This window comes from Lissotriton vulgaris, chromosome 1_1, assembly GCF_964263255.1.
Source record: "Lissotriton vulgaris chromosome 1_1, aLisVul1.2, whole genome shotgun sequence".
Classification (NCBI taxonomy): Eukaryota; Metazoa; Chordata; class Amphibia; order Caudata; family Salamandridae; genus Lissotriton; species Lissotriton vulgaris.
In genome coordinates this window covers 751,315,308-751,341,985 of record NC_141685.1, presented here as the reverse complement: position 1 = coordinate 751,341,985, position 26,678 = coordinate 751,315,308, and the positions used below count along the sequence as shown (strand labels likewise).

The 26,678-nt window shown below is 46.5% G+C and overlaps 1 protein-coding gene across 1 annotated transcript in view; it reads left to right on the top strand.

Annotated features, from left to right (window-relative positions):
- The window catches only part of LOC147747759 (2-5A-dependent ribonuclease-like), a 302,563-nt gene that overhangs the window by 173,517 nt on the left and 102,368 nt on the right, over positions 1-26,678 (top strand).

Sequence of the window (26,678 nt, the reverse complement as noted above, 5' to 3'; positions counted from 1 at the left end):
AATTTTCGAGCACACATGCACCCTTATGTGGCTCATCTTAAATCTGTAGTTCTCACAAGTATTATGCACGGTACTTCAGAAAAAAGCTATGCATGTTTGTCCACCTCTGGTAAAGATACATCTTGTTGGATTTCTTCTTCCTCGCTAAGGCTGGGTCACCTCTACATATCCCAGTGGTAGACTAAAGGTTGCACACACATTCTCAGAGGCTGCGGTGATGGCTTCTTCTTCCTGAGTCTACTAAGGATCCACGTGATATTGGGTTGTGCTTTGATTTCCATGCCAAGAAAATACGTAGATGAGCACTAGGTTTTAGCTAGGTCTCAATCCCTAATCTGGAGGTAGCTTCTACTTACCATATCTTTCAAACCTGGTTAGGTAGTCCGAAGAATGGTGACTCGCATGCAGTAATCCACTTATTGCCCACAAGCAAAAGTATCCAGTTCCGGGTTTCACTAAGTCCTCTCTAGCTCCTGTGTTCAGCGCCTCTGGAAGATGGCCTGGGTATCGGGATGGACGCAGGAGATGTACCTGTTGGTGGCTCAGATCTGTCGGGGATTTACCGATCAGATACTAACCTATACCTTCCCTACTCTCCTGCCCTGATGATTTTTGCAAGCAAACAGCAGGGGAAGGATGTGGGGGAAAATATGGGAGGTGTCCAAGGAGCGAATCATTGCAGCTTCCCCTTCAGTTTGGTCGAGCACTGGATAGTGGCTCCTTCACTGGATCAAATAATCATAAGTTGGCATTCTGGGGCACCCTCTGAAGTACTACAAGGCAAAGGTCATAAGGGAACAATGGTTTCAGACATGTTGCAACCGACAAAGTACAGGAAAAATAAATGACCAGCTTTAGAAAAAGAAAGCAATAGTGATGGCGAGTTAGCAAGGAGGACCTACTTTTGACCCTGGAGTCTGATAAACCAGTTTCTGATGGGGAAGTCAGGACTAAGTGTAGAGGGTAGAAATGAAGCCTATGGGAATGCCTGATCGCGAAAAATGAAGGAAAACAGCAAAGATGTGAAGTTTGAGTGGTAGGTCCAAACTTGGCCAGAAGTGTCTTTAAGCTTTCTTACAGTGTTTCTACTTTTCTAGTCCTGAAGCCCTTATGGCGAGGCAAAAAAGACACTGTTCTTTCCTATGGGCAAAGCCACATTTACCGTTTTTGACCCTGCAAAGCAATCTTCATCTCCCCAAAATGTAAGTCCTGTATATAGGGAGACAATCTATGTGCCTGATCTGCTGCATATGGGCCCTCATAGTATCCCCCACACCAGAAATGTTGGCCCTTTTCTGGAAGGCCCTGACCAATTTTATAAGGACATCTGTGGCAAGACCTGCCCCTTATCTGAGAAACATAAACACAATCAGCAGGTTTTCACAATCTTTTGAATATATTGCACCCTGTCCAGACCATATAATAATTGAATAGACTGTGTTAAAAGGGAGTCAAGGATGGACGTCACATCATACCCTTTGTATTCATCTCCAACTACAGGAGTGGGAGGATGACTACTGGACTCGGACAGAGCTGTTTTTACCTGGGTGCATGCATTACGGGGTATGCCCTGTAATGAGACTTCCAAGGTGAGTCGTAGTGTTGAGGAACCAACCCATAGGAAAATCTTTAAGAGACCAACAAACTTGGGACTAAAAGTAAAGGGGAGGTTCAATGACAAAATATCACCACTGGAAATATTGAATTACAAAAATATATAGTGTCATAAATATCTATGTAAAAAACGGTCACCTTATAATTATAATGGCAAGTACAAAATTATCGGAACAAAATATCGTTGTTACTAATATAGTAGTATACAATATAGTTTTTTAAATATATATACATTTAAATAGTAATATTAAATATTTTTAATAATAGTAACATAATAAAATATTTTTTATATTTATTGAAGCAAAAAAAACATTAAAGTGATGTAAAAAAGTTCAACATTTGTATTGACTATATATATATATATAGTTAAAACATAATAATCCAAGAATTTAAACTTCTATTATAAGTTAATAACTTTTTTAATATTTAAAAAATCTGAACACTAAATATATATACATATACAAATACCCAATAATGTAATTATTGTAAAAAAACAAGACCTTTCACGCCCCCTAATTAAATCCCGCACCGTGGCAATATTCGGTCCGCAGAGAAGGGGTTAATTACTAATACAAAAGCAAACAACATAAAAAAATGACTACTTACTCAAATAATTATACACATATAAATATTAAAAATTAAAAATATTATAATTTTAAATAATTCAAAACATACAACTATAAATTGGAACAATATTTAATAAACTGTAATATCTTACATTTAATACATATACATTTTCACTACAATCTATATAAAAGTGCACAAAATATTAAACTAAAGAGACATAGAATTTACTAATCCCACTTCACGCAATTGAACAGTCGGAAAACTATTACATTACACGGGGGTAAAATGTACTATTCCCACTTCAGTCAGTGCAACAGTAGGGAAAGTGTTGGAAAGTGAAGGGGTACAATTTACTATTCCCACTCCAATTACTGCAACAGTAGGGAAAGAGTTGGATTGTGAAGGGGTAAAATGTACTATTCCCTCTCCTGTCAATGCAACATTAGAATCAAACTAAGTACATAACACATAGCTAAAAATCTTTATTAAAATAATATCATTTAAACATGTTACATAATCAAATATTACTTAAAATATTCATAAAAAATATTTATTCATTAAATAATTATAGTTAATTACCACCCCACCATTTATCCATAAAAACTAAAACAACCCACATCAATTATATAAATTAACAAATTATTTCTATCATTTGCATAACTACAACTCAAGTAACCAATTATTATTCATAACTAACTAATAAATAATTACAATATTTAAATAACTTACCACCATCTGATCCTACAAATTCAACAACTCACACCTAATATTCAATTTAAATAATATTGTATTTACATATTTAACATATTTATCATTTCTATAAATACTATAAATTAACTTTATTTATTAATTAGTATGATTAATTTCCTATACAACCTTAACATATACAAAAACAACACACACAAACTATAAAAAAACATTTAATATATTTCAAAATGTACATAGTTATAATTTAAAATGTAATTTACAAAAATACACTAAATGAATCTAATTTAATAACGGCATACCTTATATCCCTACAAAACACAAAATTTACATTTAAACCTCAATTAAAAAATAAATAAATATATAATTAACAAAATTATCTATTAAATATTTAATATTAATTAAAAGTAATTAATTACAAATAATTTACTTCCCACCTCATACCCCTACAAAACGCACAACCCAAACCATTTAAAAAAACCATTATACAATTCACATGATTAATCAATTAAATAATTATTAATTAACAAGTGATAATTAATTTACTTCCCACTCTATTTCCCTACAAAACACATAACCAGCACCTTAAACTAAATTAAAATAATTTTAAAATGAACATTTATCATTTAAAAAATTAAATGTTATTACATTTTAAATAATTATTTAGAATTATTTTTACCTCCCTCCCTTTCTATATTCTGTCTGACTACCTTAGAGGGACATTCTGCTATGGACAGAAACTTTTCAGAAACCACTCTCTCTCTCAAACCTCCCCAGTAATTATGGGGGTCCCCCAAGGATCCGCCCTTTCTCCTATCCTCTTTAACCTTTTCTTTGAACCTCTTGCTAACTCACTTACCTCCGTGAATATTCTGTTCCACATGTATGCCGACGACACACAACTCTATTTGAAAATTTCATTCCCGGATAACATCATCTCACTAAATTTTATCCTCGCGTCGACTCAAAATTGGTTAATGGAGAACCATCTCCTGCTCAACGCTTCCAAAATGGAGTTCTTGCTCATCTCCCCGCCGAACCACACCACCAAGATCGATCTCTGGATGTCTCACCTCACTGCTCCAAACTGCACTCCCATCATCATAGACTCAGCCAAATCGCACGGCGTCACAGTGGACAAGCACCTGAGTATGGAGACTCATATCAGCAATTTTTGTATGGGAGCGAACCACTTGACGAGGACACTCAGAAATATCAAACCCTTCCTGCCACAAAAGTATTTCAAGCGGTACAAAAGGGGGTGGTGATGGACGGAGCATCTGAAACAATCAAACACTCACACCCAGTCAAAAGATCTGGGTTTAATCCATCACCATTCTTTAGCCCACTCTGCCACCCCAGTTCAGACATGGCCATATGCAAATCAGTCTGACCCTGTGCCTCATGGGAACAGTCCAGCCGGAACTGCCAAGCCATGTCTTCCCTGGACCGGAAACAAGCTTCCGAGGACCGGATTCTGGCATTCCAGCCGACTTCAGCCCGGCTTGCTTGAATCCAGTGGCAAAGTGAGCAAGGGACTCACGTCTGAGCATACCCTGCCACACTTATGGCGGCCAAAAGCGGTACAAAAGGAGGTGGTGATGGACGGAGCATCTGAATCAATCAAACACTCACACCCAGTCAGAAGATCTGGGTTTAATCCATCAACGTTCTGTAGCCCACTCTGCCACCCCAGTTCAGACATGGCCATATGCAAATCAGTCTGACCCTGTGCCTCATGGGAACAGTCCAGCCCGAACTGCCAAGCCATGTCTTCCCTGGACCGGAAACAAGCTTCCGAGGACCAGTTTCTGGCATTCCAGCCGTCTTCAGCCCGGATTGCTTGAATCCAGTGGCAAAGTGAGCAAGGGACTCACGTCTGAGCATACCCTGCCACACTTATGGCGGCCAAAAGCGGTACAAAACGGGGTGGTGATGGACGGAGCATCTGAATCAATCAAACACTCACACCCAGTCAAAAGATCTGTGTTTAATCCATCACCGGTCTTTAGCCCACTCTGCCACCCCAGTTCAGACATGGCCATATGCAAATCAGTCTGACCCTGTGCCTCATGGGAACAGTCCAGCCCGAACTGCCGAGCCATGTCTTCCCTGGACCGGAAACAAGCTTCCGAGGACCGGTTTCTGGCATTCCAGCCGTCTTCAGCCCGGCTTGCTTGAATCCAGTGGCAAAGTGAGCAAGGGACTCACGTCTGAGCATACCCTGCCACACTTATGGCTGCCAAAAGCGGTACAAAAGGGGGTGGTGATGGACGGAGCATCTGAATCAATCAAACACTCACACCCAGTCAAAAGATCTGGGTTTAATCCATCACCATTCTTTAGCCCACTTTGCCACCCCCTTTTGTACCACAAAAGGATTTCAAGCAGGTGGTACAGGCGCTTGTCTTACCAAGGTTAGACTATGGCAGTGCACCTCTCTGTGGCCTTCCTAAATACGCCTTGGCTCCACTTAGGGCGTCGCTGAACTCTGCCGCAAGACTGACTACAGGCTCCAAACGAAATGAGCACATATCCCCAGTCCTTAAATCTCTCAAATGGCTACCCTTTGAAGCACGAATACAGCTAAAGGTTGCAATCCTGGCGCACAAAGCCCTTCACTACAATACTCCCACCTGTCTGGCGCAAAAACTTGAATTATCCTGTGGGGAGAGGGCATCTAGAAGCGCCTCTACTCTCCTCCTGAAAGCAATCATCCTTAGCAAAAAGAGAACTTGTCACCGAGCCTTCTCTGGTGTTGCCCTTAAATTATGGAACTCTCTTCCTCCGGATGTACGCAGACTCTCCTCGACGACGGCTTTCAAACTGAAAGCCTGTCAAAGAAACATTGGTACTTTGCCATGGCATGTAGGAGATGCTGATAATGAAGGAATAGTGGTTGTCGACAGTGCTTGAGACAAAATGTGTGGAACCCGTATTGCAGAATATAGATGAACTCCCCAAGGAGCTAGTCATGGAATTTCTGTATGTAAATTCCATTAGAGCTAACCACTTTTCCCAGTCCTCTTGATGATTTATGAGGAATCATCAGCAATATTTTTCAGTGGTTTGATTTAACCTTTCTATCTAGCCATCAATGAGACTAATAAGTTGTGAATTTTAAGGGGTCCACGCCATCGCAAGGGAGCCAGGGACTGACCGCTGAAGTTGCGGTGGTCCTGCAATTGGCATTAGGATGCACCCGCCACACTGGCGGGCACATCCTAGGCCTTTTACATTGCGGGTGGATCTGCTGCCTGCAGACCCACTCGCAATGTAAAAGTACTATGCACAGCATTGCCATGCTTTACATGGCTGGCACCACGTGGTGCCTGCCACGTAGTAGATGGCAATGAGGGGGGGTACCATAGGTACCCCCCATGTGCACCCCCCACCCCCGCAACGCCCTGGGGGCCCGCAACAGGCCCCCAACAGCAAACAACGCATGCCTTTCCATGGTGGCAACTGCTCTCCGACTGCATCGTAATATGGATGGCGGTGTCTTGCAGATACTGCCACCATATAATGCCCCTTTTCCGCCCGGTCGACGAGTCGACCGGCAGAAAAGCGGCGGACGGTCTTTCTGTCCGCCGCGGACCCCACAGCCATACTAATTTGGCGGGGGGTCTTTCAGGTATTGATGGCAGGTGATTTGCCCCCGCTGGGCGAGCGGTGGCTACCACCAACCCAGCGGGAGCGATCCGCCGGCCATCGTAATAGGCCCCTAAGTGTTTTCCTACTCTTTGAAGAAACTCTGTACCTCTGCCATAAAACTTAATGTTCGAGGCATATGGGCTGCAGATGGTACATTATGAATAGATCGCCATCCGGTGTTGGGCTCGGATTATTGCACTTGTTTTTCTCTTGGAGAAGTCTTTTGTCGTCACGAGACTGGTGACTCCTCCTTTGGGTGCTAGTGTGCATGGGCATCGGCTCCATCCTTAGATTGTTTTTTTCCGCCATCGGGTTCGGATGAGGATCGAAGCGCTCCAGATCGACTTTGAGAAAAAGTGATATTTCGCTTCGTATTCCCTTTCCAATTCAACGGTATTGTTATCGAACGCGATTTCATTTCCATTCCGACGCGTTCCGACTCCAACAATAAACATTTTCTTCTACGTCGATAAGACCGGGAGGCCTTTTCTCAACGTAGTCCAGCCCGGAGTCCATGGAAAGGACTCCGTTTAAGAGATGTCCAACATGTGGTGCTAAGTTCCCACACAAGGACCTACACGAGGTGTGCAATCTCTGCCTATCGCCTGAACACGAATCCAGGGACTGCGAAGCCTGCACAGCGTTCTCCTCCAAGTCGACGATTAGAAACCGTCGAGCCCGAAGACACGAGGTTTCAAGAATGCAGTCGGAGGCAATCCCCGAGCTGTTCGAAGACCAGCACCTCGAAGAAGAAGAAGAGGAACATGAAGACGAGTCGGGGTCGGAAGAGGACGAGTCTGATGTTGAGGAAATCGACGTTCAACAAACCGTGAGTGACGACGTCCCCTTACCAAAAAACCGACTCCGTGTGGTACCGACCCCGCCTTCGAGCCCGGTCAGACCACTGAAGAAAGTTTCCGACGCCCCGTCTTCGGGCCCGGCAACGAAACCGAAACAGAAACCGAGACTCTCGGCCTCCCACCATGCCAGATCCGAGAAACGGTCAACATCGACACCGAACCTCCATACAAAGGAAAGCTCGGCATCGAAACATTCCATGTCGAAACCGAAACATGCTTCGACGTCGAAGACTTACTCGACACCGAAATAATCGGAATTGAGCAAATTCTCGGTGCCAAAAACACAGAACATTGATGGTCAGAAGCAAAGGCACCTTTCGGAATCAAAAACTTCGGTTCCGACACAGGAGCAGCAGAGAGATCCAAAACAAAAGACTTTGTTTATCGATCCGCAAACTGGGAAAGTGGTGACAAAATCACCGAAAAAGAGGAAGAATGAACTAGATGACAAAGCTCTTCCTCCTAAAAAGAGAACAATGGGGACAAATACAACTCCTCCCCTTTCTCCTCAGCCTAGAGACTCACCCTCTTCTTCTATTGCTCACACTAGGCTAGCTATTCCTCTACCTTCTACACCAAGACCATCTACACCTCAAACAGATGTAGACAGTGATGCAGGGGAGGGAGAACCTCATGGAGATGACGACACTATCCCAAATGAGGAAGACCCATGGGAAAATTATGATGCAGGGTCAGACGATGATAACGACCCACAATTATACCCCTCAAAACCTTCACCACCTGATGATAATACAGGTTTTGTGCAGTTGATTAATAGGGCAGCTAAATACCATAAGGTAGATTTACATACAGAACCTCAAATAGAGGATTTCCTTTTAGAAACGCTACCTGCTGCACAATGAACATCAGGCACACTACCTATGCTAAAGGGTCTTCTCAATCACACAGCAGACATATTCAAAGACCCTGTGAGGGCTAGGGTATTAAACCCAAGAAGTGATAAAAAATATAAGGCAGCCCCAAAGGACCCAATATTTATCAAAGGACAAGTACCTCTGGACTCGCTTGTAGTTACAAACGCTCATAAAAGAGCAAATTCATTATCTACAGGAGAAGCTCCTCCTCCTGATAAGGAGTCCAAGCTAATAGATGCATCAGGCAAAAGGGTAGCATCCCAAGCAGCAAACAGCTGGCGCATAGCTAATACACAAGCGCTACTGGCACGTTATGATAGAGCGCATTATGATGAGTTAGAAAAGCTCATCACACATCTCCCTAAGGAACATCAAAAAAGGGCAGACCAGCTTATACAGGAAGGGAAGATAATAACTAACACTTCCATTAAGTGGGCATTAGACGCAGCAGACACTGCAGCAAGATCCATCAACACCAGTATCATGTTAAGAAGACATGCATGGCTTAGGGTCTCAGGGTTCAAACAAGAAGTACAAACATCTTTATTGAACCAACCTTTTGACCAAAAAACACTTCTCGGCTCAGGAACAGATGAGACTTTAGAAAACATGAAAAAAGACACAGAAACGGCTAAATCAATGGGAGCATTACAACAGCCAACTCAAAGGAGTTCCTTTCGTAGGTCCACCTATAGAGGGGGGTCAAAAATACAGGCACAAGCCAACAATCTACCTCTTTTACACCAACATCACCCAGAGGTAATTCAAGAGGCAGTTACAGAGGTAACAACAACTAGGGTAGAGGTCGCGGAAATAATAACAACCGCAACTCCCCAACCCCAAAACAGTGACTTAATACAACTCCCCCCAGACCATATAACACCGGTCGGGGGACGTTTATCACAGTTCCTACCTGTCTGGGAAAACATCACATCAGACAGGTGGGTGAGACAGATTATCCAACATGGTTATTGCCTGGAACTCACAGCTACCCCACCAAACATCCCCCCCAGACAGCGTCCAATGAGTCAAGATCATCTAACATTGTTAAAACAAGAAGTACTATCCCTGCTACAAAAGCATGCCATAGAGAAGGTTCCAAAACATCAGCAAGGGACAGGAGTATACTCTCTATACTTCCTAATCCCCAAAAAAGATGGGTCTCTAAAACCAATCTTAGACCTCAGACCTCTCAATGCATACATAAACTCGGAACATTTCCATATGGTCACGCTCCAGCAAGTACTTCCTTTACTGAAGAAAGGGGACTTTCTTTCCACACTGGATCTAAAAGACGCTTACTTTCACATCCCAATTCACAAAGCCCACAGAAAATACCTCAGGTTTGTAGTAGAAGGACAACATTATCAATTCAAAGTCCTTCCATTTGGGGTCACAACAGCACCAAGGGTGTTCACAAAATGCCTAGTAGTAGTTGCAGCACACCTAAGAAGACAAGAAATACATGTCTTCCCTTACTTGGACGATTGGCTAATAAAAGCCAAGTCACAGGAAGAATGTCTTCAAAACACACAAAAGACCATTCAATTGCTGCACCAGCTAGGGTTTACGGTGAACTACACAAAATCCCACATACAACCAAACAAAATTCAACAAAACCTAGGGGCTACTATAGACACAGAAAAAGCCAAAGTATACCCCAATCCAGTCAGGATCCAAACAATGATCACGTTGATCCAAAAATTTCAACCACAACACTCACTAACAGCTCGAGTGTTCATGCAGCTGTTAGGGATGATGTCCTCCTGCATACTGCTTATACCATATGCCAGACTACAAATGCGTCCACTGCAGGAGTGTCTAGCGACACAGTGGAATCAGGCTCAAGGTCAGATTACAGATCTGGTGTTGGTAGACGACCGCACACATCGCTCTCTGAAGTGGTGGAACACAACAAACATTTCCAAGGGACGGTCGTTCCTAGAACCGATTCCACAAGTGATGCTAACAGCGGATGCATCGCTCACCGGATGGGGAGCGCATATGGAGAAATATACAGTACAGGGAAAATGGAGTGTACAGCAAAAAAAACTGCACATCAATTATCTGGAACTACTAGCAGTGTTTCTAGCATTAAAATCTTTCCAGATGCAAATCCTCAACAAAGCAGTCCTGATCAGAACAGATAACATGAGGGCATTGCGCTATGGATAAATTGGTCCAACAAATTAGCTTACCCTTTTCCCCCTCTCCCGCTAATTCCATTAGTGGTTCGGAAACTGCAACAACATTCAATGACAAAGATACTAGTAGCACCCACGTGGGCAAGACAGCCGTGGTTCACCACGCTACTAGAACTCTCACAGGTGCCACATCAAAAGCTGAGATTATTACCCATTCACCTTACACAGAACCATGGAGAAATAATGCACCCAGATCCCAAACAATTGAACCTAGCGATCTGGCTCCTGAGGTCATAGAATTTGGATACTTAGATTTACCTCCAGACTGTATGGAAATCATTAAGCAAGCAAGACGTCCTACCACCAGAGCATGCTGTGCAGCAAAGTGGAAAAGGTTTGCTGTATACTGTAACAGTAACAACATCAACCCTCTGGACGAATCCACTAAACAGATTATTTGCTATTTACTACACTTGCAGCAATGTAACCTTGCCTACACCTCTATTAGAGTACATCTTGCAGCTATAGCGGTGTACCTACAAAACAGACAACACCTTTCCCTGTTTAAAGTACCAGCAATAAAAGCTTTCATGGAAGGCCTCAAAAGAGTCATTCCACCAAGACTACCGCCTGCGCCAGTCTGGAATCTCAACATAGTACTTACCAGACTAATGGGACCACCTTTCGAACCTATGCATAGGTGTGAAATACAATTCCTCACATGGAAGGTGGCCTTTCTTATAGCTATTACTTCACTCAGAAGAGTAAGTGAGTTGCAAGCATTTACAATACAAGAACCATTTATGCAGCTACACCAAAATAAAGTGGTTCTTAGAACAAACCCAAAATTCTTGCCTAAAGTAATTTCAGCATTCCACCAGCCAGTGGAACTACCAGTATTCTTTCCAAAACCACAGACGGTAGCAGAAAGAGCCCTACATACATTAGAAGGGCAATATTGTACTACATAGAAAGAACACAAACTTTCAGAAAGACAAAACAACTATTTGCAGCGTTTTCTCCCACACATAAAGGCAATCCTATCTCTAAAGCAGGCATTGCCAGGTGGATTGTAAAATGGATACAAATATGCTACTTAAAAGCAAAGAGGACATTAACTGTTCCTCCTAGAGCTCACTCTACACGTAGACTAGGAGCATCTATGGCATTCTTAGGAAACATTCCCCTAGATGACATATGCAAAGCAGCTACCTGGGTTACACCGCATACCTTCACAAAACACTACTGTGTAGATGTGCAAGCAACACAACAGGCTAGAGTGGGACAAGCTGTACTAAAAATTTTATTTCAGACTGTTGCAACAGACACTGGTGGCCACCGCTAGGGAGATAACTGCTGTATAGTCTATTCATAATGTACCATCTGCAGCCCATATGCCATTGGCATAGAGGGCTGCAGAGTGGTACATGCCCTCCCAGCCTCCCCGAAACCTGTGTCTGTTCCAACACTATCTTATTTAGATACACTTACATGGGCATTTCTATCTGTATTCTATCATACTACTCCATCTAACCCTACTATGGCAAAACAATCTAAGGATGGAGCCGATGCCCATGCGCACTAGCACCCAAAGGAGGAGTCACCAGTCTTGTGACGACAAAAGACTTCTCCAAGATAGAAACAAGTGCAATCATCCGAGCCCAACACCAGATGGCGATTTATTCATAATGTACCACTCTGCAGCCCTCTATGCCAAGAACAGATGCATACTGGTAAGTAGCATATTCCTTCTGGGAGATCACTAATAATAATATTGTTCAAATATGTTTTGCAGATTCAGGGCCTGTGGTAATCTTTTTGAAAAATCAAGTGGTCTTGTTTTATGAAATAATCCATCTTGACTAACAATGGGTGATATACCTGAGACAGTGGCAATTCAACAGTGAAATCCATAGAAATCATGATCAGTGACTTTGAAGGCAGTTAGTAAAGGCCCTGGAGGTTTCTTTTTCTTTGTCTTGGCCTGTGCACAAATGGAGAAAAATTAATACATAGGCCCTCATTATGGTGTCGGTTGGAAACTAAACGGCCCGACTCCTTGTCTGATTCAGTTCCGACCAACTCGCGGCCGACTATTCTGACCGATTATGATGCTTCCGACCACAGTTTGGAAGTAAACCCATTGACTTCAATGGGAGGCTGTGTTCCGACCGGCAACACAGACTCCTACGGGGAAAATGGGTGTCTGCAGAAAACATTGCACCCTGTAGTGGGCACCCATGTTGCCTGCCACACTGTGCATGGTTTTACAGGGGGGTCCCTTGGGTTGCCCCGCGACCCCAAACCAGAGGACTCAGGAAGGAGGCGGGCCTGCTAGGGCCCCCTCAAAGTCAGTTTCCAACAGCCTTTTCGTGCCCGACACCGAATCAGAAAGTCTGTCCGAATCTTACATCGTAATCGGTCGGTGAGAAACGATGTCTATTGAGCTGTACAACTCGCCTCCGACCGACTCGGATTCTCAGAATGCCGTCGGAACCGATTCGGACTTCTCCTTCCGACCGCGAGCATTGTAATCAGCCGCTCTGACTTATTTCTGACCGAGTCGGTCGGATGGGTTCTGACATGGAGTAGGAGAATCCGAGTGTCAGTAAGAGGCTTTCCAACCGACATCGTAATTGAGCCCATAGTTGTTGATTTATTCCTACATCTGGGTAACCAAGTAATGATATATTAGTTCATTTATCTTTTCTCATGGTGGCCTCTCATGAGGGAATTGTAACACCACCATACATCCTTTTGTTATTGTTCCTCTGTGGACAAGAACAGTTCTCCCTGCAGGTTTGATAATGTGATGAGAATACATGGGGCAGAAGGCTCGCTTTCTGAGCCTTTCAGTTGTCTTTATAGGACCTCAGCCTTCCCGTGCTAATGATCTGCTTGATAAGTGATGTTCTAATTAAATTGAGATTAAAATAAAGTCTGTCATAATGAGGATTATACCGTTAATGAAATGGAGGAAAAGTATGTTCTAATGGTCTATTCAAACCCTGATCACATGCTTCGTCTTCTCTAAAGCCCTTACTACATGTTTCCTAGAGTAAACCTTGTTATCTCTCCAATTCAGCAATTACCATTACTGGGGTCCCAATAGGTCAAAATGTGGGGAAATAACAAGTAGCACAATTTTTTGGGAATAACATATGGGAATCCACTTCCTCCCGTTTTTCCCCAGCATTTTACTTTGAGATTTTGGGAGCATTAGGGAGCTGAAATCTCTGTACAAAGCACAGCAACTTACATTCTGATGCACCTCTCTTAGGGGCCCATTAGGATGGCGGGCGGACTTTCGTCCGCCTGTCACCCTAGCCGTGTTGGGACCGGCCACCAGTGTTGCGGCGGTCCCGCACTGGCGATTAGGACGCCACCGCCACCGTGGCGGTGTCATCTTCTATTCCCAGCATTGTGGCGGGCGGTGCCCACAGCACCGCCCACCACAATGCTCGGAATGCACTGTGTGAATTGTCATGCACAAGGTGACAGGCACCGCGCGGTGCCTGCCACCTTGTCCATGACAATGTAGGGGGGTACCATATGTACCCTCCAAGTACACCCCCCAATAGCCCTGGGGGCCCACAACGGGCCCCTGAAAGCAGACTCTGCATGGCTTTCCATGGCGGACTCTCCGCCATGGAAAGCCATGCACCGCTGCCTATGATAATATGGATGGTGGTGTCTAGCAGACACCGCCACCATATCTAGCCCCTTCTTCGTCCGGTCGACTGGTCGACCCGCGCTAAACCAGCGGACGGTCTTTCTGTCTGCCGGGGTCCCCCGCCATACAAATGGGTGGTGGGCGGGGTATGATGTAGGACGGATCGCCACTGCCATGCGTCAGTGGCGATCCGGCCTACATCCCAATGGACCCCTAAATGTCATGTTTTTGGCTAGAACTGTACAAGCTGCTTACCCTGGGCCCTGTAGACTCCAAAGGGAAAGAAGTCTCCTATGTGCTTCATGTTAGCATGTTACTGCATGCAATGCCTTTTCTGACCTAGGGCTCCCTTACAACTGGAAGTGCTATCATACCGAGAAGGGTTTCTTGTTCGGTGCTAGTAGTGTAGAGCACATGCGGCAACAGCAGAGTTAAGGGAACACACCATGGTGCACAGAATATCAAAATTATTCGAGGTAGAGCAGTCATCAAGAATTCACAAACAAGGGTAGAGCCTGTCCTTATAAAAATGCCCTTTCCAAGAAGGTGGTCAATTCCACTGGGATTTACAGAAATATCTCAATCCAAGATGTGGCAGACATTCTTTCTGTGAGTTCCTGTATCAAGCATATAAAGGCATCAGTTAGAAGGGCAAAATGTATAGTAAAGCCTCTCATTTCCTGATTTTTTTGTTTGTCGTGCTAAATGCCCACTTGGTAAACATTGCTGTCCCTGATTTTGTTTCCTGAACAGATTGGATTTTCCCTCCCTGCATCACTCTTTGTTAGATCTGTTTTCAGTTGGTGTATTTAACTCTTTTTCTCATTCAATTGGATTATTCCTTGTATCTCTTGTTCTCCTTGGTTCTTTTTTCCTTCCTTTGGTCACGAAGAATATCCTTGAATAATATACCACAATGTGTAACTCCTCAGTACTTATATGCCTTTGTGACAATATTGGAATTACAGCAACAGAGTAAGCGTCTGTTTCCACAGTGAAAGGTACCTGTTCACCTGAATGCATGAGAACACAGGCTTTAGGGAAGGCTAGTTTCAATGAGCAGAAAGCTTTCTCTTAATGGCCAGTCCAGTGAAACAGAACCCTGTCTTAGATGGATAACGAGCTGGATAGTGGATGAGAAAGCCTATATGCAATTGGGATAAAGGTTGAAGAAACTGATTAAACATATTTCCTTGACACTGGTGGGTTAGGAGATACTCAAGCATTGCTTTAACTTATTTTCCCATATATTGATACCAGCTACAGAAATACTGGCGCCCAAAAATATGATACTGTTTGCTTTGAATCACACACTTTTGAGCCTTGACACAGGACGAATGTTGTCATAATCTAGTCAAGTCTTCTTTAATGTTTCTGCTGTGTTTTTGCAAAAATATCAAGATGTCGTTGAGGTACATAATTACATACATGTCAAATAGATCCTGAAAACCTCATTTACAAAGTGCTGAAATGCTGCTGGGGCGCTACATAAGCTGCAAGGCATCACCAAGTATTCAAAGTGGCTGTATCTTACATTAAATTCAGTCTTACCCTCATCACCCCTTCGCATTCTAAATAAGTTGTAGGCTCTTCTAAAGTCATTTTGAGAATGCTGTTTTTATCTGATCTCAATAGATGAAGATAAAGGGCAATGGGTAGCACTCTGCTGGTGATTGCATTCAGTGCTCAAAAGTCAACACGGATGATGCTCCATATGAGGTTTAGAAAAAAATAAATTGATTTTATTTACTTGTAAAGCGCCCAAATCACCCCCAGAGGGGTATCTCCGCGCTACGGAGGAGCTGCAGCGGCCAATGAGAGAGGGTTTCTTAGAAAAGTTCAGTTTTAAGGAGACTTCTAAAGAGAAGGAAATCTGGGCATTTGCAAAGATGAATGGGGAGGTGATTCCAGTATAAGGGGGCTACGTGGAAAAATGCATTCCTAATCGAGCCTGATTTTTTTAAACACAGGATGAGGAGCTTAGATTTGAAGTACCCTGTACATTTTTTTCTCCCGGATTTCCTTCAGATATTGTTTTAAGACCTGATCTTCCTGGTTTGCTAAAGGGTTAATTTAGCCGTGGTGACTGTCTGTGTTATTAATTTGATTTGATACCAGGAACAATCGTATGGACTATATGGAGTAACTTGTCTGCTTCTTTCGTGCTAAAGACATTTGCATACTCCTTGTCTACTTTGAGTATGTGGTTGTTTTTGCATGATATTGTTGTATTGTCAAATGTATATAATGAAAAGGACTTTAATTTGTATCTTACTGGTAGGGAGGCAGCGCTTCAGACAATATTGCAAGTTAAATGTGAGAGACAGTACTTGCCCGTCTGATCTCTGGGTCATGCATCTCTAAGCACTTGGTCCTTAAAACTATGGCAAATGCCGGAGCTTTAATGATATCAAAGGTAAACCATTCCACATGACTGGATGTAATCAGACTTGTCATGGTCCTTTCTGGATAGCTAGATCACTTGCAAATAAAAATTTGTTTTGTCAGGCATAGGATGTGAAAGACAGTCATGGATAAGTTATGTTTTGGTTTTCCGTCTTTGGGCTTGAATACAATGTTGTCCGGAAAGCAGTCCAACCCAATTGGTTCCGGAATGCTTTCCAAATAAATTGGGTTGTGCGAGTCCGAACGACAGATCGTGATGCTTCTCAACATCGTTCGGTCGGACTTGCATTGACTTCAATGGGAGCCTGTTTCCGAACGAGAACACAAGCTCCCATTGAAAAAATTGGTGGTTGAGGAAAACCTTGCACCCTGTGGCAGGCACACCATGGTGCCTGCCACATTGTGCATGTCTGGGAAGAGGGGTTCCTTGGGTACCCCCACAGGCCGGAATCGGACGAATCTGGGTGAAGGGGGGCCCGCAATGGGTCCCCAAAGACAGATTAAAACAGCAGTTTTGTGTGGGGCTGACCGAATCGGAACAGCTGACCAAATCGGTCATCGTACTCTCTTTTTTGGAAACCGTGTCAATAGAGCTGTACGATTCAGTTCCAAAAGACCCGGGTTGTCAGAATACCTTTGGGAACCGATTCGGACTGCATGAATGGTTTCCAAGCATCGTAATCAGTTGTTGGGAAATGTGTGTGATTCGTTCAGAAACAAGGATTCAGAATCGGATTCTGCAATAGCGAATCCCATCCGGAGCCCTTCTGGAGGACATCGTAATCTGGACCTTGGTCGGGTGTCATTTTTGCAAAGCAAGATTACTCAAAGCTGTGGTAATAGTCAGAAGTCCAGAGTGAGTGTGTCCTCAAGTTCTCATGGAGACTTTGGAAAAAGACTCCCACCGCCTTCATCAGACCACCCTGCTTTCCTGTAGTGATACTGTAGTACACTTATTGTATTGTAAAGTAGAATGAGGTGATGGGTGTCCGTTGCAGGTCCAGGTTTAAGCACATAGCCCCGTCACCGATATAAACACTCAAGACGGTGTGAGTACCTTTTCATCAAATGTTAACATGATTCAAAAACAAACCTAGAGTGGCTGTCTGAATTTTCTATTATTAACGTTTCTCCTGTGGCAGCCTCCAAAGTAAAATCTCTTGGAATTGGGCTTGATTCAAATCTATCCATGCAATACCATACAGAACAAACTGTGTCTAAATCCTTAGGCACTCCAAATGCAATCCAAAAGCTGAAACCTTTCTCCATCTCCATGACTTCAGAACTGTTATCCTGTATTTAGTCCACTCCAAAATCGAATTTGGCAGCATAGGGCTAACAGGTATCGCTACAGATTATCTCACCTACATCAAAGGTGTGATTCATTCCTCATCTAGACTTGTTTCTGGAACAAAAAAATAAATCACAGCATTCCAGTACTGAAAGATGTACACTGGCTACCACTTGGAGCCAGATTGAAATCCAAATTAGGTTGATTTACCTACAAAAGTCTTTTCTGTCACAATCCTGATGACCTTTTCTCAACCAGCAAAAGGTCTGGTGATACTAAGAACCTGAGAAGTTTACAGAAAGATTCTCTACACAAGTGGCGGCTGGTGGATTTTGATAGTGGTGAGGTTCAAAGTTGAGAATTGAGTGGAAATGCGCATGCGAGCCAAAAATATAAGATGTGCGGGTAAGGAAACCAGATGGCTCACTTTTCCATTCCGGGACTTTATTGTTCCATATCCTTGCATTCTGGAAGCTTTAGCCTTGGTGAATTGTAATTGAGCCAATTGGACCAATATGCTAGATAACAAAGATACTCAAGAGCACAGTCCAGGACTGGAAAAGTGGTGTCCCAGTTAAATTGAGCGATATGGTTATACTTTGTGTGGAGAGAATCTGTCTGCAAGAAAATTTTAAAACAAATTGAGTCACATAGTGCATTTTACAGCATAAGTTTCAGGAAACCTTATTAGAAACAAACAACAAGTTTGCCAGTCAAAATACTGAAAAGTCGTTTTTGGAAAAACCCCTATACCCCAAGTTCGAGGCATGTGGGCTGCTGAATTCATATCTGTGCATAGATCGCCGCCTAGTGTTGGGTCCGGATGATTGCACATTGATGTCCTGGAAGAGTCTTCGAAGTATCACAAGATAGGTGGCTCCTCACTCGGACTACAGTGCGCATGGGCATCCTCTCCATCCTTAGATTGTTTTTTTCCGCCATTGGGTTCGGATGCATTTTCCTCTACTCCAAGTTCAGTATCGAAATAAACTTATCTAAAAGGCAAAAAGGCCTTCGGATTCGTTGGTATTGTTTTCGATCGGTACCGAAAAGCTTTCTTCACAATCTACTTGCACTCCGGTCGTCGAATCGGGCCGTTAGGCCTTCTCGACGCCACGTGGACCGACGTCGATGGAACGAAGTCCATTCAAATATTGCCCGCAGTGCAACTCAAAGATTCCGCATACAGATAAGCATCCTGTATGCAACAAATGTTTATCACCAGATCTTAATGAAGGTGATTGCCTAGCTTGTGCCCAGTTCCGGTCCAAGAAGACGATCCGGAATCGGCGGGCGACAACGCAAGAGATGCAGAGGTCGGCACCGGAGCCCGAGAATATCTTCGACGACGAGGAAGAACTAGTTGACTTCGAAGACTCGGATCAAGAAGAGGATCAAGACTCCGAGCACGACTCTGAATATTATATCAACGAGGAAGAACAAATCGTCGAGGAATACGACCAAGACATCGTAGCTGTCGAAGACGACTCCGATGACAACGGGGGGCGAACCGTGAGTACACCGCCCCACACAGACACTACGCCAATATCAGAGAGTCAGGTCGAGGCATCGCCAACAGCCTTAGCCAAGATCTAAACACTGATTCTATAGCCCCGTAATACAGCCCGGCTAAGAATATACAAAAAGAGCCTTCTGAGACACGTAATCCAAGAGCGGTTAAACCGAAACTGAAAGTCATCGTCACAACATTCTTCGGACCGAACGCCGTCAAACTGAAGGTGATAAACACAAAGGGCGCCGAGCCGAAGGCCAGCGTTCCATATAAACCTTCGAAGCCAAGGCCCGTCGACTCAAACAAATCCAGTTCGACAGCCGAAAAGGGACAAAAGGTTGTCTACGAAAGCAAAAGGGCTACGCCCAAGGCGGTCGTCGAACCGAAAGCGAAACCTAAAGTAGATCAACCAAGAACGGTCGAGCGAAGCCCATCGATCCGAAGAAGGGCATCGAGCCGAAGCCGCAGGCTCCGAGGACACCTCTACAGCCGAACAAGCCAGGACACCCGATAAAGGTTATCAAACCAACAAAACCAATCAGTCCTAAAAAAGTGGTGCAACCTGTGAAATCCGTCGCACCGACAAAACCTGTCGGACAGACACTGCCTATAAAGCCTCAAAAGCAGATCCAGGCACCGAAACCGGTCGAACCAGAAAAAGGCATCGAACCAAAAAAGGTCAAACCTAAAAAATCGGCGCAAAAGACTGTGGAAGAGAAGATCATCCATCCAGGCCCCTCTACAGAAGATCAGTCTAAACTATATATTGACCCAAATACTGGGAAAGCGACTGTTTACAAAAGGAAGAAAAGACTAGCGCCTGCTGAAGACTTTTCTATTATTCCTCTCAAAAAGAGAAGGGCCTGTGCAACCTCTCCTATTCTTTTCGAGCCTATCTCTCCAGCTATGCCTACTACTCCATATGCACTATACTCACCTACACGCTCTAACTACGACCCAGATGTAGATCATGACACAGATGTTAATTTTGGATATCCACAAAACCCAGATGTAGACCCCAACTCACAGCCATGGGGGGATGACCCAGACCCTGATGAGGCTCAACCCATTACAGACACACCTGCATACCCAGCTAAACCATCACCTACAGAAGACACGGTGGCATTCAACTCATTAATAGATAGAGCAGCGCTCTACCATAATGTAGAAATGCATGCAAATCCTATAGAGGAAGATTTTCTGTTTGATACGCTTGCAACATCAGAAAAAAGTGTCAAAACACTTCCCATGTTAAAAGGGGTCCTAAAGCACGCAAATAACATATTCAAAGACACTGCTAGGGCACGTGTCATCAACCCTAGAATTGAAAAAAAGTATAGGGCTGCACCATTAGACCCTACTTACATCAGGGGACAACTGCCTCTATACTCATTGGTAGTCTCCAACTCACGTAAGCGTGCTAATTCTCAAACTACTCAAAGATTTTAGAAGCATCAGGCTAGAGAGTAGCTGCTCAAGCAGCAAACTCATGAAGAATTGCCAATACTCAAGCCTTGTTGGCTAGATACGACAGAGCACACTATGACAGCTTAGAAGCACTTCTCCAACACTTACCTGAGCCTTTCGAAGAGCAGGCCGATGAACTTGTACAGGAGGGAAAGTTCATTACCAATGCCTCCATTAAGTGTGCTCTAGACGCAGCAGACACAGCTGCCAGATCTATCAACACAAGCGTACTGCTTAGGAGACACTCATGGCTTCGCATATCTGGATTTAAGAGTGAGGTCCAGACCACAATTCTTAACCAGCCAATCAATCCAGATTTTTTATTTGGTCCAGCAGTAGACTCAATTCTGGACAAAATGAAAAAGGACACAGAGACTGCAAAGTCAATGGGGGCTCTTCAGTCCCAACAACACAGAGGCTCCTTTCGTCGCTCCAACTACAGAGGAGGAGCGTGAGGTAATACAACGCAGCAATCCTCCACATACAAAAGTAATACGCAATCCACATACAATAAAAACACAAATCTTGGTGGATACCGAGGAAATAATAACAAGGGCAGAGGGCGTGGAGTCCATGCCAATAGATCCTCCACTAATACCAAAACAGTGACTTCTTGGCACTACCCCCAGACCATACAACACCAGTCGGGGGAAGACTACAACAGTTTCTACCAGTCAGGCTAAACATCACTACAGACCAGTGGGTCAGGCAAATTATCCAACATGGCTATTGCCTAGAACTCACATCCACACTACCCAACATACCACCCGTACACCGTCCAATGTCAAAGGAACATATAACATTATTGCAGCAAGAGGTCATCAGTAAGCAAAAGGGGGGCATAGAACCAGTCCCATTAATCAATCAATCAATGGCATTTATAGAGCGCACTACTTACCCGTAGGGTCTCAAGGCGCTGGGGGGAGGGGGGTGCCGCTACTGCTCGAACAGCCAGGTCTTCAGCTTCTTCCTGAAGGAGATGTGGTCTTGGGTCTGGCGCAGGTCGGTCGGGAGGGCGTTCCAGGTCTTGGCGGCCAGGTAGGAGAAGGATCTTCCTCCTGAGGTCGCTCTTCGGATGCGGGGGACGGCGGCGAGGGCGTGGTTGGCCGATCGGAGGTGGCGTTTGGGAGCGTAGAAGTTGATTCGGTTGTTGAGGTAGCTCGGTCCTTGGTCGTGTAGGGCCTTGTGTGCGTGGGTGAGGAGGCGGAAGGTGATTCTTTTGTTGACGGGGAGCCAGTGCAGGTCTCTCAGATGCCCGGAGATGTGGCTGGTTCGTGGGATGTCGAGGATGAGTCTGGCTGAGGCATTCTGGATCCGCTGGAGTCTCTTCTGAAGCTTGGCGGTGGTGCCGGCGTAGAGGGCGTTGCCGTAGTCCAGTCGACTAGTGACGAGGGCCTGGGTGACGGTCTTCCTGGTCTCGGTGGGGATCCACCGGAAGATCTTCCGTAGCATGCGTAGGATGTTGAAGCACGCCGAGGAGACGTTGTTGACTTGCCTGGTCATGGAGAGGGAGGAGTCCAGGATGAAGCCCAGGTTTCGTGCGTGGTCTGTCGGTTTGGGTGCGGGGCCCAGGGCGGGAGGCCACCAGGAGTCGTCCCAGGCAGAGGGTGAAGAGCCCAGGATGAGGACCTCCGTCTTGTATGAGTTCAGTTTCAGGCGGCTGGTCGTCATCCACTCGGCCACCACTTTCATCCCTTCGTGCAGGTTGGCTCTGGCGGCGGCGGGGTCGTTGGTCAGGGAGAGGATCAGCTGGGTGTCGTCGGCGTAGGAGATTATGCTGAGGTTGTGTTTGCTTGCGATGGCCGCGAGGGGGCTCATGTAGACGTTGAAGAGGGTGGGGCTCAGCGAGGATCCTTGAGGAACGCCGCAGATGACTTCGGTGGCCTCTGATTTGTACGGTGGTAGGCGGACTCTCTGTGTTCTTCCGTCGAGGAAGGAGATGATCCATTCCAGAGCCTTCTCCTGGATACCGACGTTGCTGAGGCGCTGTACTAGGGTGCGGTGGCAGACGGTGTCGAATGCTGCGGAGAGGTCTAGGAGGATGAGGGCCGCTGTTTCTCCGTTGTCCATCAGGGCTCGGATGTCATCGGTGGCGGCGATGAGGGCGGTCTCGGTGCTGTGGTTGGCACGGAAGCCAGACTGTGAGGGGTCGAGGGATCCATTCGTCTCCAGGAAGGCGGCCAGCTGCTTGTTGACGGTCTTCTCGATGACTTTGGCTGGGAACGGGAGGAGCGAGATGGGGCGGTAATTCTTGAGTTCGGTGGGGTCCGCTGTGGATTTCTTGAGTAGAGCGCTGAGTTCGGCGTGCTTCCAGCTCTCAGGGAAGGTGGCGGTGTCGAAGGATGTGTTGATGATGTCTCGCAGGTGGGGTGCGATGACAGCGTCGGCCTTGTTAAAGACGTGGTGAGGGCAGGGGTCGGTCGGAGATCCGGAGTGGATGGAGTTCATCGTGCGGATGGTGTCTTCGGTGCTGATCAGAGTCCAGGCGTGGAGGGTGGTGGTGGGGGGTGGTTGTTCGGTCGTGGTGTGCGTAGGTTGGTTGTTGAAGCTGTTGTGTATGTCCGCGATCTTGTTGTGGAAGTAAGAGGCGAGGGAGTTGCAGAGGTCTTGCGATGGGGTGATGTCGTTGTTACCTGCGCTGGGGTTGGATAGCTCTTTCACGATGTTGAAGAGTTCCTTGCAGTTGTGTGCGTTGTTGTCTAGCCGGTCCTTGAATGCAGTTTTCTTGGCAGTGCGGATCAGCTGGTGGTGCTTCCGGGTGGCAATCTTGAAGGTGGTCATGTTGTCTGGTGTTGGTTCCCTTCTCCAGACTTTCTCGAGGGCTCGGCAGTTCTTCTTGGAGCTCTTGAGTTCGTCGGTGAACCATGGGGCTTTCTTGCTGCCGGGTCTGCTGGGCGGGGTCCTCAGCGGGGCGAGCTCGTCCGCGCAGTTGCTGATCCACTTCGTGAGGTTTTCGGCGGCTTGGCTGGGGTTCGCTGAGCTGGCCGGAGGGTGCTGGCTCAGGGAGGTGGCGAGTTGGTCGGCTGTGATCTTGTTCCAGCTTCTGCGGGCGGTCTGTTGTTGGTGGTGGTGGGTCGTTGTTCTTTTGAAGGTGAAGTGGACGCAGCTGTGGTCCGTCCATTGAAGCTCTGTGGCGTGGCTGAAGGTGATGTCTGTGCTGGATGAGAAGACTGCGTTGAGTGTGTGTCCGGCGAGGTGGGTGGGGGTGGACACCAGCTGCTTGAGTCCAAGATTGGCGAGGTTGTCGAGCAGATTGCTGGTGTTGCGGTCGTTGTTGTTCTCCAGGTGGAAGTTGAGGTCCCCCAGGAGGATGTAGTCGGCGGAGGGGAGGGCATGCGGGCTGACGAAGTCGGCGATGTCCTCGCTGAATTGGGTGCGTGGTCCCGGAGGTCGGTAGATCAGGGTGCCTCTGAGGGTGGTCTTCGGGTCAGTGTGGATCTGGAAATGCAGGTGTTCGGCGGTGGTTAGGGTGTTGTCGGTGCTGGTCGTGAGACGGATGGTGTTCCTGTAGATGATGGCGATGCCTCCTCCCATCTGGTTGGCGGTGCGATCCCTCCGGGTGATCTTGTAGCCCTCTGGGATGGCGATGGCGATGTCGGGAGCTGAAGAGGCGTTCATCCAGGTCTCCGTGAGGAAGGCAACGTCAGGAGCTGTGGTGTCGAGGAGGTTCCAGAGTTCGATGGCGTGTCTGTGGACGGAGCGGGTGTTGAGCAGGATGCACTTGAGGTGGGTGCTGCTGGTGTTCGTCTTGTTGGGGGCTGGTGCGAGGCAGGTCCGGATGCAGGTGAACTTGCAGGCGTGGCAGCTGAAGGGTCCGTGGGTGCGTCGTGGGGTGGCTCGGTAGCATCCAGGGATTCGGCCGGTGTTGAGTGCGATGAGGGTGGCGGCGGTGTACGTCAGGCGGGTCGGTCGGGGTCCTCGAGGGCCAGGGGTCCTGGCACTGGGCGCGGTCCAGGCGCGGACGGGCGTAGACGGGCTTACCTTTGGCGCGCCTTCGGCGCACAATCGGCGCGCCCGCTGCGCGTGACCGCTGCGCGTTCGCACGGTCGCCATATATGGCGAAGTGCGCGGGGGGCGGAGCAGCTGGGAGGTGGGAGCGTGGAGGGTACAGAAGAAAAAGGGGCGGGGTTATCGGCGGTGGCGGGAAGCGGGGAGGGAGGACGGGGGTCAGAACAAAACGCTACACCGGAAGGAGATTACAAAATACAAAACGGACAGAAAATACAGGCAATACAGATGGGCAAAAATACAGCAATTACAAACAGGACGGCAAAAACAACAGGCAGGACGAGCGAGCACGGACCACGCCGCTCAGGCAGGGGGCGTGGTCACGAGACGGCAGTGGGGCACACGGGCAGGGAGGCGCACGCAGCAGCTGGTGGCCGTGCGGCGCGGGGGTGTCCTAGCAACTAGGTCACACTCACCTGCGTCGCACGGTCGCCATATATGGCCAAGTGCGCGGGGGGCGGAGCAGCTGGGAGGCGGGAGCGGGGAGGGTACAGAAGAAAAAGGGGCGGGGTTATCGGCGGTGGCGGGAAGTGGGGAGGGAGGACGGGGGTCAGAACAAAAGGCTACACCGGAAGGAGATACAAAATACAAAACGGACAGAAAATACAGGCAATACAGATGGGCAAAAATACAGCAATTACAAACAGTACGGCAAAAACAACAGGCAGGACGAGCGAGCACGGACCACGCCGCTCAGGCAGGGGGCGTGGTCACGAGATGGCAGCGAGGCCGTGGGGCACACGGGCAGGGAGGCGCACGCAGCAGCTGGTGGCCGTACGGCGCGGGGGTGTCCTAGCATCAAGGAACAGGAGTATACTTCCTCATTCCCAAAAAGGACGGGTCTCTCAGACCAATATTGGACCTCAGGCCCCTCAACCAGTATATTTTATCAGAGCATTTTCACATGCTCACTCTGCAACAAGTCTTACCACTGCTGCGGCAGGGAGACTTCCTAGCAACTCTAGACCTCAAAGACGCATACTTTCATATACCAATACACCCTGCTCACAGAAAGTATCTCAGGTTTACAATTCAAGGACACCACTACCAGTTCAAAGTCCTACCATTCGGTGTAACAACAGCTCCACGGGTGTTCACAAAATGCCTAGCAACAGTGGCGGCGCATCTCAGGAGACAACACATTCATGTGTACCCATATCTGGACGATTGGCTAATACAAGCGCCATCGGCCCAGCAATGTGCCAGCCACATGTCAAAGACCATTCATCTCCTGCACAGTCTAGGTTTCTCGCTGAACTACCCAAAGTCACACCTACAACCCTCCAACGTACAACAGTACCTGGGAGCTACAGTACATACACTAGCAGCAAAGGCATATCCAAACACAGCACGGATCAACGGAATGCAAACGTTAATCCAAAGGTTCAAACCACAACACTCATTGCCAGTTCGAGTGTTTATGCAACTAATAGGCACGATGGCCTCGTGCATATTCATAGTCCCTCATGCCAGACTACACATGCGTCCGCTACAGGAGTGCCTAGCAAGGCAGTGGAACCAGGCTCAGGGACAATTAAAAGACCTAGTGTTGGTGACCAGTCGGGCATACAACTCTCTGCATTGGTTGAATCCACAAAACCTTTGCAAAGGACGACTGTTCCAGGATCCTGTCCCACAAATAATGATGACGGCGGACGCATCCCTGATAGGCTGGGGAGCCCATGTCCTGCATTACACAGTCCAGGGTCTATGGACTATACAACAAAAGAAGATGCACATCAACCTACTAGAGTTGATGGCGGTCTTTCTAGCACTAAAAGCGTTCAAAAACACTTATGCAACAAGACTGTGTTGATCCGGATAGACAACATGACAGCTATGTATTATATTCAAAAACAGGGAGGAACATATTCCCCACAACTATCGCATCTAGCTCAGAG